Source organism: Mirounga leonina, unplaced genomic scaffold, assembly GCF_011800145.1.
Source record: "Mirounga leonina isolate KUSES-001 unplaced genomic scaffold, KU_Mleo_1.0 Mir_151, whole genome shotgun sequence".
NCBI lineage: Eukaryota > Metazoa > Chordata > Mammalia > Carnivora > Phocidae > Mirounga > Mirounga leonina.
The window spans coordinates 15,601,661-15,618,308 of NW_023270377.1; the positions used below are offsets into that span (position 1 = coordinate 15,601,661).

General features: G+C 42.2%; 1 pseudogene; it reads left to right on the top strand.

The window, feature by feature from the left end:
• The window catches only part of LOC118012636, a 65,969-nt pseudogene that overhangs the window by 5,237 nt on the left and 44,084 nt on the right, over nt 1-16,648 (top strand).

The window sequence follows — 16,648 nt, forward strand, 5'->3', positions numbered from 1 at the left end:
ACACACACACACACACACACACACACACACACACACACACACACACAGATATGGCATCTACCCCTTTGTGAAGGAGTTGGCAACTCTAGTTTTATCTGCATAAGCTGGTTCATATGGGACAACTGCGTGTAAAAACCAACCTGACAATACGTTGTTTTTTCCTTAGAGAAAAAATTTCTCATGACATGAGATGTCCAGTTAGTCTCTCTCTCCCAGTTTCTCTCCCTCTCTCTTTCTCTCTCTCTCATTTTTTCAGTTGAATATATAGCTAGAACCACCCTAAGATATTTAACTTTTATTCAAAAATAAGGGAGAAAAGGGGAAAGGCAGCCAAGTACAGTAGAAGAAACATGTTTGGACACACAGTGCATTACCACGCCCGGAGTAGGCACTGAATTCATTCTTGTTGAATGAAAACAAAAACAAATCAGATGGATCTTGAGGTAAATCCTGATTCTGACCCTCACTTGGTGTGTGACTCGCCCAAGCTACTTAGCATCTCTGAGCCTCACTGTCCTCATCTTCAAAGTGAGGAGGATGCCCACTGTCATAGAGACATGAAGATTAAATACAATGAGATAATGTATGGGAGGTGCCAGGTCCTTACACAAGACCTGGCCAACTCAATAAACAGATGTTATTATTTTGTTACCCTGTTCTTGGCTTTTCTACAGAGGCTTCTCTGTGAGCTACATGAAGCCAAACCCTGTCTACTTTATTCATCTCTGTATACAGAAAGGTGCCCAATTAATGCTCTCCTAGACAGTATTTCCCATTGACTTGCCTTCTTTTACCCTAAGGAGGACAAGCTTTGCCTCTGCTTCAGGATAATTGCCATCAATTACCTCATGGGCTTAGTTCCTCAGTGATTTACTGAGCTGGGAGGTCAGGAGAGGTAGGGACCCATAGCAAAATAGTGCCCTACACTGGGAGCTCTGAGATTCTCTGCTCTGGGCCCAGGTGCTAGAAGCTTCTTTCGTGCCTCTGATGTGCACAATTGAGTTTGAAGACTGCAGGTCTATAGATTCTTATGCAGCTATTAAAAAGAATAAATGGAAACTATGCCATTTAATTTGCAAGAATATCTGCCAAGCGTTGTGGAGAAAAGTGAATGTAACAAAAGTATGAACAATATAATCCCATTTTTAGAAAACAAATAACAACAACAAAGATAGTCGTAAACTGGATATCTTTGTTACTCCCCTGCACATCCATTTCCTACCTTCTCCACTCTGATCTGCACCCTGAGAAGCCAACCTTGTGGACCAACCCAGTGGGTTCTCTGAAACCAATGATTTCCTGTTAGGCTCAGCCAGTCAGAAGCACTGTCAGGAGAGGGAGTTCAGGCTGAGTCACTGAGCATCACAGTTTTGCTCAAGACAGCCCCTTCTCTAGGGCTTTCCTTCTTTTTCTGGCAACTACTTCCTCCCCTTCTTCCTTTAGTCTTAGGGATATTAACAGCCCTGGTGTATAGCTCCAGTCCTTCTAGTTTTCGATACCTATCTGCACTTTTATAAACAATCCCATTATTAGATTCTCTTTGAACAATCTTAATTGGAAGTTGCCATCTGTTTCCTGCTGAGACCCTGGCCAATACAACCTCTATTCCTGCATGTTTACATATGTATATTCACATTTGTATACAATCACATAAACATGGAGGAATGTAGAAGGATCTATACTATGTGGTTAAAATGAGACACAGGAGTTGGGTAGAGGGGAATGGTGTGGCAGGAACAATGGTGGGTAGAACAGGGAGACAGGAGAGCTGCGAAAAAGGAAAAGAACAAAAAAAATCTGCACTAAATTACCCAAAAACAAAAAAACCCACAGAAAATATACATGATATCACATTTAACATATATATATGTATATAGACATACATAAATACATGTAATTTGAAAAATCCAGTGGGCAATATGGCAAAAGGGCCTAAACAACACAGATTTCCTGGTCACAGGGTAATGGGGGAAGCAGAGTGAGATGCTGAACATCTGGTCTGTAATGCCGAATGAGATTCTCCTAATAAGAAGCAGGGTGTCCCAGTGGAAGACGAGATTCTTAAGCAAATTGATGGGCTTGTAAAGAGTAAGAATTCTTTTCTTAGTGATCAAATATGTTCAGAGGGAATAAGGAGCCACACATCTCAAAAAAATGTCTTTTTAGAATCTTCCTTAACTGTAGGAAAGTGAGAAGAGACAAAATCATAGTTGAGAAAATGACCTAGTCTTACGCTGGAAGAGGGTTGTATTTGGAGGACAGCACAATGGAGCACGTACTCAGAGCTGGTCAAGTAGTACTGTACTTTATTCAGTGATAAAAGGAAGACATGATGAGATGAGACTCCCGGGGTTTGAGAGAATGGTTGACTTGGCATGAGACCAATTTTATTAGCCAAGAATGACAAGACTATTGAACAGAGGTGTCAGAGCTGTGAGAAGTATATAAAGCAGAAGTCCAGAGCAGAGAGGGCAGCCAAACTAATGAAGATAGTAGCTCGGTGCTCCAGAAGAATGCCCGTGCCCTTAATTTCTGTCCCTGGAATCAGACTCTTTGAGAATCTAAGATGCTTCACTAAGAAGACAAAGTAATCACATCATGTTGACCAGCAAAGAGGCTAGCATATTATGGAACCATTGTGTAAGCCATTATAGGTTTTGCTAAAGGTCCCTAGTAAACAGAAGGTCAACTTTGAATTTGAGTTAATCGGAGAAATAAAAGAGAGGATTGAATTCTAGAAGGATACTCACCCATTCTAGGGAAAGCTTTGGGGAGAGATCCAACCATGCCCTGTCCAATGAACACGTTACAAGCTCCAGGTGAATGAACATGTACGGACTGGAGAAAGTGGTGAGACCCCCTCATCCATGCATTTTAACGGAAGAGTTACCTTATTACCTTATGCTTGATCAACAGCCTTTACTGCCCATTGATTTGGTGTAACATCCTCGGCAGGGAAACAGATCAGCAAACAGCCAACTGCTAATAGTATGATACATCCTTTCTTCTCCCCCTGGGGAGTGTTATTTAGTCCCTGGACATCAAATGTATTGCAAATGAAAGGCATTTATAACACATCAACAAGTAATTATTGACCATCTCAAATTCTAGAACTATAAAGCTAAAAGAGACCATGGAGATGATTTGTATCAAATCCTTTATTTCACGGATGAAGTAGCTGAGGGACAAAAGGGGATAAGATATTTGCCCCTAAGTTTTACAAGCAACATACTTTCAAAATGGACCCACAACATATGCATAAGGGAATCTGTAGAGTTATAAATATAATACCGCAGTTACCAGTTTAAAGCATTTATTAATTAAAGAAATCTGCCCATCTTCCTTCAAACACACACACACACACACACACACACACTCTTGGCATTCATCATTCTAACAACCCATGGAGGCATTTGTAACCTTGCATTTGTAACCAGGGAAATGGCCTTGTTTCTCAAACTAAAGAGACGATAGGGACATGAGCCAGCACATGATTAAAACAGGAAGACATTGTTCTTGAGCTCTCTCTTCATTTTCTATAATCTTAATTCCCTGCCTCACATGTCAGTTCATGGTGCCAACTGATGTCACAAGTGCAGAAACCCATCCCAGAGCGTCCCTGCCACCAGAAGTCCAGCCAAGACCAACTTTCCTGTTCCTGCCTTACTTGCTAACAATTGTGTCACAAGCTTGGACTGACCACTGAAAGAATGATCAGTCGGAGTGACAACCTTTCAGTTCTGCAGAAACTAAAACTCAAACAAGGAAACAGACGGGAGTCCTTTGAGCCAGAAACGTGGATCCATTCAGTCTCTGGCATTCCATCTTAGCTTCACCCTGGTGGAGAGAGAGAACGGTTAGTGACAGTGTAGCCATGGCGTGACAAGATGAGTGTCTGGAGAGAGCCTGATAGTCAGGCAAGGGCACCACGACGGGAAGCTGATCTTTGCTGACATAATGGTATTCCAGTTTAAACTAGTTAATTCAGTAAAGTCACTATAAATCCTCTTGTTTAGGTGAGAATGGTTGGGATGGCTAATGCTTTTGTCAAACCCGCTAGAGGACAGCTGCCCTAAATGGGCTGTTGTAAATGGATCTGATCAAATATTGAGATCTGGACCTCATCCATGAGCAAGTAGGTGGGTCCTCTAACCACATTAAATATGCTCATTCGGATAGGACCACAGACAGCAAATGATATTAATAGCCTCATGCAGAAGTCTTATCTCTCAGAAGCATCTTCTTTTCCTGGATTCCGTACCATTCTTTCTATCCTGTCATCTTCACTTCTTGGCTTGTTGTTACCTGGTTCCAGCTCATAGAGCACTGAGTGTTCAAACAGGTAAACTGAATCTATTGAGAGGCAAAGTTACATAACCTCTCTGTACCTTAGATTCCTCCTCTTTAAAAGGAGGAAAATAGTAGTCCTACTTCCTAGGATTTTGGTAAGGAGTAAATTAACTCTTTTACGGTGAAAAATGCCTGGCACATCGTAAGCACTATTTAAGTATTTGTTATCATTATTTAGAAGGGATTTAAAAGGCCTCAAATATTCCATGTCCCCACATTTGCCTGTGCCTTTAAGGATTTTAAGATTCCTGTTGGTTGGGTGGTCATTCATCCATTGAACTAAGGTTCCAAAATTCCCTCCCTCTCTCTCTCTCTCTCACACACACACACACACACACAGTCATGAGTTTTATTGTGCACTGTAACATGTATTCATTATTCCCACATTTCAGTTATATTCGTTCCAGAGGCTTCATAACGGAGGACTCTACTGAGATCACCTACATGCCAGGTATTGTGGAAGGCGCTAGGGATATAAAGAAAAATAAGACACAAACCTGCCTTCAAGAAATCGATGGTCTAATTAGCAAGTGGGTATGGCTGACAAGTAATTGCCAAACCTTGTGATGGGTCCTACAATAGAGCCCAGAGATGCCATAGAGCCCCAGAAGAGCACACGCCTAAGGCAGGGAGGGGCTGGGAAATGGATCCCTGAAGTGTGAACTGGAGTTTAGTGAGCAAACAAAGCAGGAAAAGGGGAGTTTTTGTAGATGGAAGGACCAGTGTATACAAGGAAGAATGGTGTACAAGGTCATTGCATATGTAGAGCACTGTAAATTATTACATTACAGATGGGACAATAAATTATATCTGTTAGAAGGATCAAAGGATAAGAAATGACAGGAAAGGTGTCAGGAGATGAGGATAAAAAGGGGCCTGGTGGCCACATCAAGAAAGGTCACTAATGGATCTTGGTCATGATCAGCAAGTGGAGATGGAAGGATTTTTGAAGAGGAGCATGCACAGTGGATTTACATCTGAGATACACAAGGGAAGAGGGTTTGGGAGAAGGTGGGTGAAGGGGGAGCCAGGACCAGTGGCTGCTCACCGTTGTCTAAGCCGTGACTTCATTGCTTTCCTCCTCCGCCCCTACCCTCTCTGTGCACACAACGAACTTAAGGCTCATGACCAGGCATTTGGCTCACCTGGCCCCGTGGGTGGGCATGTGACCAAACTAGCCAGAGGTCTCCTTCTTCCTGTTGTCAAATGGCCTTTGCAGCTGTAGCCTGTGGGAGATGGGACAAGAAGGAAGCAAACTCTACTTAGATTAGCGGAATCCAATCAAGTGATGCAGCCATCTGGGTGCATGATTAGTGAATCCCTCAATTCAGATCCGCTGGAACAGGTGAAGGAAGTTATAAATGAATTAGGTAAGCATTTAGCTCTCAGCAGGGGACCTCGGTTCAGCCAAAGGAACCCCATTTGTGGGTCACGGGTGCAGCACCCCCTGATGGCTGTTTGAGGAAGCCGTAGGGTGCCTGTCATGAAGGCAAGAAATTGAAGGTCCAGCTTCCCCAGTTTCTGAACTCACTTCTGGGCCTAAATCTCAGGATAACGAGAAATGCCATCCATTGAGAAGGTAGCTCCAATTTTCTGGCAATTATAAAACTGTTCCTTTATCAGGTAAGTGTTTTCCAACCTTGGAAGGTTTTAGAATTAACTACGGAGAGGACAAATTAAACAAAACCCACACTTTTAACATTTTTGTCTTGAATTTCAGACAACCCCTATATGCCTGCTAGTGAAATTGTAATGTTCGTAAAGTGTTTTTAATGTTTAAGAGATCCTGGCATAGTCGACCTTGTAATTTGCCATGTGATTCTCGTTTAAATGACTAATTAAGTGGTTGATTACAGACTAAAGCTTTAAAGTTAAAAGTTCCAAGAGAGGTTGGCTAAGTTTGTAAACAGTATTGAAAGGTTTAAGAGAACTTTAGGGTCATGATATTTAAAAGCTTAATTTATTAGATTTATAAGAACTGCTTAGGTACTTGGGAAAGTTTTGCTTGTTAGTCCAGCATTTGAAGTACTTAAAAAGAAAATCGTATATATTACATTCATAAATGTGGTTTAGATTGTTTAAGGGAACTTAATTGCCAAAATTGTAAAGTACCCCTTAAAAATTTATTAGATTTATAGATAGAATAATAAGATTTGTAGTTTGAACTTAAAAGCTAAAGAAAAAAAAAACCTTCATTACTTCAGTATACTGAATATTTATCTTAGAAACCAAGTAGCTGCAAACAGTCTTTTATGTGCATGAAGGCTGGCCTCAAGGACCCCAGAAAACTCCTACTGACTTCTTCCTGGGATTTGTTTGAACTGAGGCAGGGTGTGAGACACCTTTTCCTCTCTGGGCTTGAGTTGAGAAGCGGGTGGTCACGCGTGAAGTGCCTTCCTGCCCGGAGAGAATGAGGTGGGCAGGCAGAGTGCGCTCAGGAGGTACTGTGACCCCAGGTTCCAGTCAGACCAAAGACCAGCTCCACTCCCACCTTTATTTATTTAGGTGGGCTATTTAGGTGAATCAAAGCATGTTCCTTATCTGTTTGAGCTGACTGGAGCTGAGTCTCCAAGGCTTCCAACTAAAGAGATCCAACTATTGCCTAGAGCGTGAAGGGAGAGACCCATATTAGTGGTCCTGTGGGTTGAATTAGGCTGTGTAATTTGAAAACAACAAAACAAAACAAAACCCCTCAAACCCGCAACATATATCTCATATTTTGGTCCTCACACCTCCTTGCTTACCGTCTTCTTTTGACGATCTGGATGCTTGGCTTTGCCCTCTCCTCTCCAGAGACTCCTTCCCTCACCAAAGCCAAGGAGGTGGGCGGCCCCAGGCCGAGCCAGAAGGCAGGGTCTAGACCCTTCTATACTCCTTTGCTCTCTTTCGTCCTCGGATCTGAAGATATGGGAGCAGGAGGAGGTGTAGTGATGTAGAGAACCACTAGTCCCCGTGTATTTTGTCTCAGTTCATTATGTGGCTAGTCTCCAGATTTAAAAAGAAAATACTCTGGCCTACTTATGGGTCTCTAACTAGGACTTTGAAACTCTGTTCAAGCCCCACAGAGTACTAGTTGAGAATAGTGCCTGCGTCCTGACTTCAACAGTTATGGGACTATGGTGCCATGAATTGGAATTAGGAACTCCGAGGAGCGGTTTGAGGGGAAAAAGAGGGGTTGGGTTTGGTATAGGGAGAGTTTGAGGTGTGGGGCCGTATAGTGTTGGGAGTGCCCTTTAGGCTGTGGAGTGCCTGGTTCTAAAATTCCTGGAGCCAACTGGCATGGAAGTAAAAGTGTGAAGCATAATTATGGCGCCTTCTTACCTTTTCACTCTGCCGGGCCAGGTGTAAGATGTCTCGCTAAGCACTAGACAGGGCACTGTATCCATTCCAGGAATAAGCTTGGCTCACGTAACAGAAAACCATCACGAAGTGGTTCAAATAGCTAGAGATACTTTTTTTAAGTTTATATATTTTTAATTTAAAAAATTTATTGAATATAATTGATGTATAGCATTGTATTCGTTTCAGGTGTAGAACATAATAATTTATATGTGTGTATATAGTGAAATTATTATTTTAATTTAGTTAACATCCATCACCACACCTAGTTATAGTATTTTTTTTTCTTTTAATGAAAAGGGCTTCTTTTCATTATTACCTAATAAAGTACTTGGAAGGAGGCAGCGGGCGGCATTGGCTCCCTGGCTCGATGACGTGAGAGCTGGTGTGTCTGCCGTTGTCTTGGCATTTCCCTCGTGGCCTCTGGACGGTTACTGCGTCTCCAGGCACTGAATCTGCATTCAAGGCCAAGGCAAGAGGCAAATGCAAGTTCTACTGTTTCCTTTTATTAGGAAAGAAAAATCTTCCTGACCTTCTGGCTCTGCGCGTGAGACTTCTGCTTGTGTTTCATCGCCTAGCACTGCGTCCCATGGTCGCCTCCAGTTGTGAGGCGAGGCAGCAAATGAAAAGGGCATTCAGCCTGACTGTGGATTCAGCCTGTGATCTCTAGTCCCCACTGCTAGAGTCAGAGCTCGGGTCTCTGCCATGACGAATGCCTTGATTAGGCTGATGACTGAACAATCTGATTGACCTCCTGTAATTTATTTTCTTCATCTCTGGAAACTTTCTCTATAGTCTGGAACTCAGTCATTTTCCCAAGTCTGCATTAAAAAAAAAAAAAAAGATATGGTTAATAGCTGACAATTTTGGATCTTCCCAAATGTATAGTCTGATAGTCACAAAAGCCTCTAGTCTATCCCTGCAAAAATGGAGGAGTGGGAACTATGACCTGATAAACCTTGTCAAGGGCGGAGCCCCTGTGGCGTTGGACTAGGACTCTGGTAAACCTTGGCCGTGACAGCCATTTGGGGGATTATTTTAGGGAATTTGGAAGTACGTGGGACACCTGGATGTGGAGGGCTTGTCTGGGCAAGGTGATGCTTGAGGCTGGAACACTGCACAATTTTGAATTTGCCAGAAAGCTTCAGGTTCCGTCTTGTGCTACTCGGACCAGTGAGGTATCCCTCCCAAAATGGCAACATTGCAGCAATTAAGTGTTTTAGCACAGTTAGAAAAGAATAAAAGGAAAACCTCACAAGAAAAGGAAGAAGCTCTTCTGTGGTTTCTTCGGTGCTCAGGGCTGCTATTTTTAACATAAATAGGTCAATGCAGGACACTATGGTGTAAAAGTTAAGTCTACGTTTATTTTTGAGGGACACCTAAAATTAGAACTTCTGTCAGAAGAGCTTTGGTCTAGTGTTCAAATCTCTCTCTTGCTTTGTCAGCTTCAGTGGGGGCCTTGCTTTCCAGCTGTGCGCCTAGAAAAATACTTGATTCCACCAAGTTCCAAACTGGAAGGTGAGTGCCCTTTATATGACCTACTGTCCATCAGATACTATAAAAAACTGCTATTACCACATGTTAATTTTGTAAATTATTACTTGACTTCCAATTTGATTTTCTGTTTTGTTCTGTATAGTCAATAATGCCATTGATTTCCTGGTAAGGAGCTTACATATACATTGAGTCTTAAATATATGTTCCTTTAAGTTGCCATGAATGTTCTCCCCAATTTCCTCCCTGTATCAGACACTTAGACGTCAAGAAATGTCCCACAGATTTTTATTGTGCATTGAGAAATGTTTTAATTGTTGATTGATGCTCAGTTGGTAAAGGATCCTCATGCTCTAAGCATAAGATATCCTCAGCCTGTAAGTTCTGTGGCATGTTGTTAATATTTCATAGGATCTGAACATGCTCTAGGAGCTTATTAACCTATATAATGAGATGGAGAATTTTATTCATGAAAATTCTAGGGCCTGTTCTCTATGAAATTAATACCAGTCCCAGGCCTTTCCTGGGGCTCTTCGTGAAGTGGGGGTCATGAGTTGGGAGTGGAGTCCATGAGTGGAAGGACTAGGTGGGAAGGAAGGAGGGGCAGTTAGCGTGGCGATTGCTGGTAAAAAGAGAAAGTCAGACACACAGAGAGAAATACGCATGGAGAGAAACACACACAAAGAGAACATGTGTGGGAGAGCTGCTCCTGTGGTCTTTTGGCAGGAGGATGTGTCCTTAGGAATTTTAGGATGTTTCCCTGTGTAAGGTGCTATTTAAACTCATACGCAACTCTTTCAAGAAAACCAAATGTAAAAATTTAGTTAATATATCCAGACTTCTGAGGTCAGACATGTGTAGTTCTGGGTGATGCATTCATGGACAGAGACTGGCCTCCAGGCCACCCAGACCTATTTGGGCTTCATCTGAGATTTAAGCCTCTTCCTCCTCATGACCACCCCCTTCCTGTCTGTTCTCCAGCTGCTGGGAAAAATTATTTCCTTAAAGTGGGGCATCCCCCAAATGAATTGCGATTTGTCCTAGACAGCATGTGTATAGTGGGAAGGGTATCTTGAACTTGGAATCAGAAGTCCTAGTTTCCAATCCCAGCTGTGCCATTTGCTAACTCCACACCTGAGTTTTCTTACCTATAAATGAGGCTACAGCCCAAGGTTGTGAAAATAATATCTGTAAATGTTCCTTCTACCGTGTCTGGCACATAATGAGTTTAACGGATCTTACGTCTGGATCAGTGGAGAATACCTAAATTATACCATCGGACTATTTTTACCCCGATCTTCCCATATGGGGTAGAAGTGAAGAGTCATTTCTATTACTAATATGATTTTCTAATCAAGGGCCATCTCTGGGGTCATCAATAAAAAAGAAAAATCCAAATTAGTATCAACAGACTCATTATCCTCCCCCACTGCCCTTAAATACAAAACCAGTTAAATGTTGCTGAATTTTGGACCAACAGGAAAGTTAGGGGAAGAAATGGAGGTGGGGGGAAGATATGAATTGCTTTCGGCTCTGTGTGTATCTCCAGCCGGCCCACTAATTTTTTTTTTTTTTTCCATGCATCGGGCCAAGGAAAATCTTGGTTCCCTGAGCCATGAGGGGGTTTGGTGGCAAGATGCTCAACGTGCATTATATACCCAGAAGTTGTGGATAAGAGCAAGTGGCTTCTGCCCACGGGACTGAGTATGTGGAGAGAGAGAGAGAGAGAGAGAGAAAGATATGAAAGGAGCCCATTACAGCATCTTGGGCTGGATTCCCAGAGCAGGGCATGTACATGGCTTTCACAGCCAAGGGTCCCTGTGAAAACAGTGGTTGCTGAGGAGACCCCTCACCTCACTGCCCATGCACACTTCAGCTCAGCGTTGCTGTCTTATCTAAGGAACGTCCCGGATGACATCAAAGTGTGGTCCCCGCAGTAAATGCCAAAATAGTACCCCCAGGACTATACCTTGGTCTCCATCCAAAACAATGACATCTCGCAGTTAATTAAAGCTATGTAGCACTCTACTATGGTTTCCACCAGGGAGAGAAGCAACCAAAGGCTTCTCCAGTATCATTTCCTAAATTGATGGTGATTCCAGAAATAACCTTGGACACTCCAAAAACACTGCTGGGTAAGAGCGGTGCACAGAGGGAACTGAAAGGGAGCCAGGAAGGATGTTTTTCTTCTAATCCCCACAATGTCAGCCCACAGATCTGAAACAGAGCATCATCCTTCTTTGTTGACTGAGCCAGAGTCCCACCACACTTCGGTTCTACCCCTTGCCTTTTACATTATCAGGAACCGGAGTGCCTGGGTGGTTCATTTGGTTAAGTGGTTAAGCGTCTGCCTTCCACTCAGGCCGTGATGCCAGATCAAGCCCCATGTCCAGCTCCCTTCTCAGCAGGGAGTCTGTTTCTCCCTCTCCCTCTGCTCTTCCCTCCCCGCCCCCACTTGTGCTCTCTCTCTCAAATAAAATCTTAATCTTAAAAAGGTCTTCCAGTTGTTACTCTTTTTTTTCCCCCCATATAATGGAAATATGTGGACCCTTGCAGGGACAAAGGCAAAGAAAGAAAACATTTTTGACTAAAGCTTTCTAAAATATATTTTTCTTTAAGAAAAGGCATTGATATTGCAATGCTTAGCAATTATAGCTTCTAAAAATTGCCACATTCAAAAACCTCTGAGAATGAGCTACATGGATATCTAATTTAAAAGGGAACCACAGACTGAATATAGCTAGATTTCAAATTTTGCTTTGGATTCAGAGACCGCCGATTGTCCCAGCTGAGCAGTGGGGGCCATGGCTTTAAACACAAAGTACTCTAGCTCCCTTGTCTCAGGAAGAAGTGCTTGTTGCTGGCGGTTCCTTATTCCTACAAAGCCCAGATGATTTTTTGTGTATCTGTCAAATAAGAGGTACGGTCTAGCAAATACTCCACGTTTGCGTTTCTCTTTAATGATGTATGTGGCTTGCATTAATATGGAAATAGATGCAGCCCTAAGGCACTTTTGAAGTTGTCAGGGCTGTTCTCATGTGACAAAGTTTTCATGTCTCCGATCATTGTACAGTGCTCCCTTGATTTTAAAATCTGTGCTTACCTGATGTATTGTAATTATGGGATCAAAAATGACAGGGTGATGCTATTCCAAAGTTAAAATGAATGATAATAATACCTTAGGTTAATATAGTGTCTTTCTTCTGGAAAAGTAAAAGAGTTTTTGCATATATTATCTTGTGTGAGGTATTATTAGCCCCATTTTACAGATGGAGGACCAGAAGGCAGAGAGGTTACCTGACTGATCCGAGGTCAGCTGTGTGCTCTGGCCACCGAACCACCAGAGCAGGAAACATGAAAGGCCCATTTTCACTGCTGAACTGCCTTAGCATTTAACATACTTCATCTGGAGCACACATCATTGTGTCCCTCCCGTTATGAATGACACTATGGTGTCTAATCTTTCCTCCTAGATCTTTGATAATCACATCAATTCTTTCTTTCCTTCCTTCTTCCCAGCCCCACCTTCCCTTCCTTTCCCCCATAAACATTGCCCACTAGCTTGGCATTCTGTTAGATTCTACAAAGTGAAGGAGGGCTACATTGCTCTTCCTGCCTTCCAGGAGCTCATGGATTGGTAAGACAGCCAGAGAAACAAGCAGGCAATTATCTCACGATGGCATTAGCATGCTCGGGTGTCTCCCAAGGCAGGAGGCTTAACAATGACTGGGGGGACAGAGGACTGATCCACAAACAGTTTTAAAGACAAGGACCCTGTATTATTCCTATTTGTAAGTTTCCCACACCTACCTAGCGACATGCATATGCAGTGAGATATGAAAATTTATATTCTAAATCAAGCTCACGAGCTGTTAAGAAAATTAATTCTGTCTCGTACCTTGGCAAATATACTCTTATAATGATCTGGAAGGCTGACTCCTTAGAGTTCTAAGCTGGCAGCATGGAGAGAGTGAGCCCTGCCCCAGCCTGTTGCACTTAGCCTGCTTCCCTTCCCTTTTCTTCTTATCCCAGGCTCTGGCTGCACCTGGATGGGCTCATGGCAACCTGTGGGGAGACCCAAGCCCTCATGTATATAAGCTCCATCCAAACAACTTGCAAACATCAGCCAACAACTGTGAGGGACACATACTGGGGTATGGTTTGCCCCAGCTGGGTGGATCCAGAGAAGAAGCCCACACCAGTCCTGAAAGTGGGTTTAGGGCAGTTGGGCAGGGAATTCTGCCGTTCAGATTACCTGGAACATGTTTTAGAGGAAGGGTGGTTCTGAATGGGCACCTCCCCTTGGTCTCATGGACTCCTTGCCCCATGCAAAGGGTTATAGCTCTAGGAGGACCAGAGCAGAGCCTCAGGCCGGTACTCTTTTGTGAGAGCCTAAGAACACTGCTCCTGAATGGGCACTTCAGAGGTCCACCCAGTGTGTCTTGCTGAAATGTCTTTGAAGACTTTAGCTTCATTTTAAGAGGTCATACAAAATTTCTTTCTCCCTAACCAATCTTAATAATGGCAGATCCAGTTTTTCAGCTGCTTAGGTCAAGACCCTTATAGTTCTCCTTTACCTTTTCCCTGATACCCCACTTCCATGGGCAAATCCTGACACATACATCTGGACGCTGACCTCTCCTCACCACCCTCGCTGCTACTGAAGTAGTCAAAGCTACCATCATGTCTTGTCCAGACTTTTATATAAGAGCCTCCTAACTGGTTTCCCTATCTCCACCCTGTCCCCATCCTTGCTCTCCTTACAGCCAGGGGAAGCCTCTTAGAATCCAAGTCAGATCAAGTCTGTCTTCTGCTTACTATCCTCATGGCTCCCTAACCCACTCAGCAGAAAAGCCCAACTCCACACTTCTTACCTCCCACATCACTTCTTACTGTTTTTCCCCTTGGTCACCCAACTCCTGCCACATTGGCCTCCTTACTGTTCCAGGAACCTGTGGATCACACCACAAGCTCAGGGACCTCTTTCTTGCTCTTCACCCTGTTTGGAATACTCTTCTCCAAGATACACAATCACCTCTCCTTCATTTCCTTCAGGTCTCTGCTTAAATTCACCTTTCTGGGCAATCATATACCTGACCCCCATCACGATCACCTTATCCTCATTCTACTTCATTTCTTCCATTGTGCAGATCACAGAAACCACACATCATAGACATGTCTTTGTTTTATATACATCTCACCACATACACATACCAGAATGTAAACTCCATGAGGATAAACACTTTGATCCATCAAAGACTAGACCCATGTGAGCACATGGTGGCCCCTCAATACAATATTATTGTATGAATGAATTCATTCCAGAATTCAGTTCTGAAAGGTATCTTTTATTGTTTTTTTTTTTAGGATCTTATTTATTTATTTGAGAGAGAGAATGAGAGAGAGAGAGAGAGCACATGAGAGGGGGGAGGGTCAGAGAGAGGAGCAGACTCCTTGCCGAGCAGGGAGCCTGATGCGGGACTCGATCCAGGGACTCCAGGATCATGACCTGAGCTGAAGGCAGTCGCTTAACCAACTGAGCCACCCAGGCGCCCCTCTTTTATTGTTTTAAGAGTAATTTCTTTTAGCTCCTTAAATTAAAATGGAAGTGTTAGGGGGACGAGTCTGTGATATTGACGTTGGTTGGCGTATTACCTCAGATCTCTAGATTGAAAGCAATGAAAGCTGGTGTGCAGTAAATGTTTTATAGAGGAAAGAATTATATTCACATTAGTGTGAATCTTGGCATCTTGTCTGTGATTCCGAAATTAACCATGTCCCGCCTTCCGTTCTCGGGTGTTAAGTTAGCTAAAGTTGATTACCCTATTATGACTGATTTAAGTAGTTCATTGAACTTCCTCAAGGTAACCTATGGCTTTCATGACCCCCTCTCTTCCTCACTCTTGTTTGTGCTATACTTATATGTCCTTGTTTATTTGTTATTTTGAAATGTTATTTAATTATGCCCTCCTCACATAACTAATTTCCATAAACCACCCATAAAACCCTAATCATTATTGTAGTCAAAGCTTGCCTCTACAAATTGTAACCTCCTCAAGGTCAAGGGCTATATCTTGTGTTCTTTTTTGTTCTCATCTCACACATCCTGCGTCAGTCCTTCTCCCAACATAATATCAAATGAGTCATAGGTATGAGAACTGTTGCTCAATAAGTTAAAGTCGCATGAAAAAGAAACCACCTTTGTAACTTGAGACTTTAGGGGAAGGCTGAGCGCTAACGGCCTGTGGTCCGTGGTGTCATCATATGGTTGTTGATGCCTTTAAGATCTTAAGTAACCTTTAAGTTAAGTAACCTTTCAGTTCTTCTAAGGTCTTACTGTTAATCCTCCTCATTATTTTTGTAGTTACCATGGGTTGTTAAGTTTGGGTCACTTAAAGCAGAGGAATGTAGACTATTCACACCTTTACTAATTTTTTTCTAACCTGATATATATTTATTATGGAAAACTCTGACAACATAAACAAGTGAAAGGAGAAAAAAAAAAGCCTCCATGGTCCACTCCCTAGGGATTGCCATTGCCAGCATGTTCCCTGTGTCCTTTCTGTCTTTGCTTAATCATAATGCACGTATTGCTCTGTTCCCAATCTTAAATTTTTAAACTTATTTACACAAGCAATAAGTCATCCTCATTTTAGAAAACATTAATGCACAGAATCAAAGAGAAGGGGAGAATCACTTATAATCTCACCTTCTAGAGATTTCCACTGTTAATATGTTAGGAATTTTCCCTTCACAATTGTACCTATGCGTGTAGTCATGCATGAATATCACAGAGTACATATTATGTTTCCACCAAAATGATAAAATATGATATATACTACCCTATAAACTTCCTTTCATAAATCATATCATTAAATATTAATGATAAATAATAAATACATATCATAAATAAATAATGATAATAAACCATACCATTAAATGTTTTTTACATCATTATCATGATTTTTGTGACACATAGCTTATTATAGAGATGTACCAAAACTTATTTATCTCCTAGCATTGAACCTATCTGTTGTTTCCTCTTTTTTTTCTGAAGTGAACATCCATGCAAGAAAGCACTTGCTGACTTTCATGAAATTTGTGGTTGTGAAATCGCTGAGACAAGAAACATCAATATTATTGGAGCTTTGTTTCAAAGTCAAATCTTCTCTGGACTTCTCTTTAACTTTTTCAGATTTTTTTGGTCATGGGCTTCTTCTGTTGAATCTTTTCCCTTCTGGAATAGTCACCACAAACAGAGCACTTTCACTTGATTGGCACCTTGCTATGTATGAGGCAGAAGGAACATCATATTGAACATAGTTTCAACTTTGATGCATGCTTTGGTTGTTCAACCAACACTCAAGAGCAATCTTGCTAAATGGAACAATAGCACCAACTTCCCCCATTCCAGATCTCTGACGTGTACTCATGTTAACTCTTAAGACTGTTTGGAAATTAAATT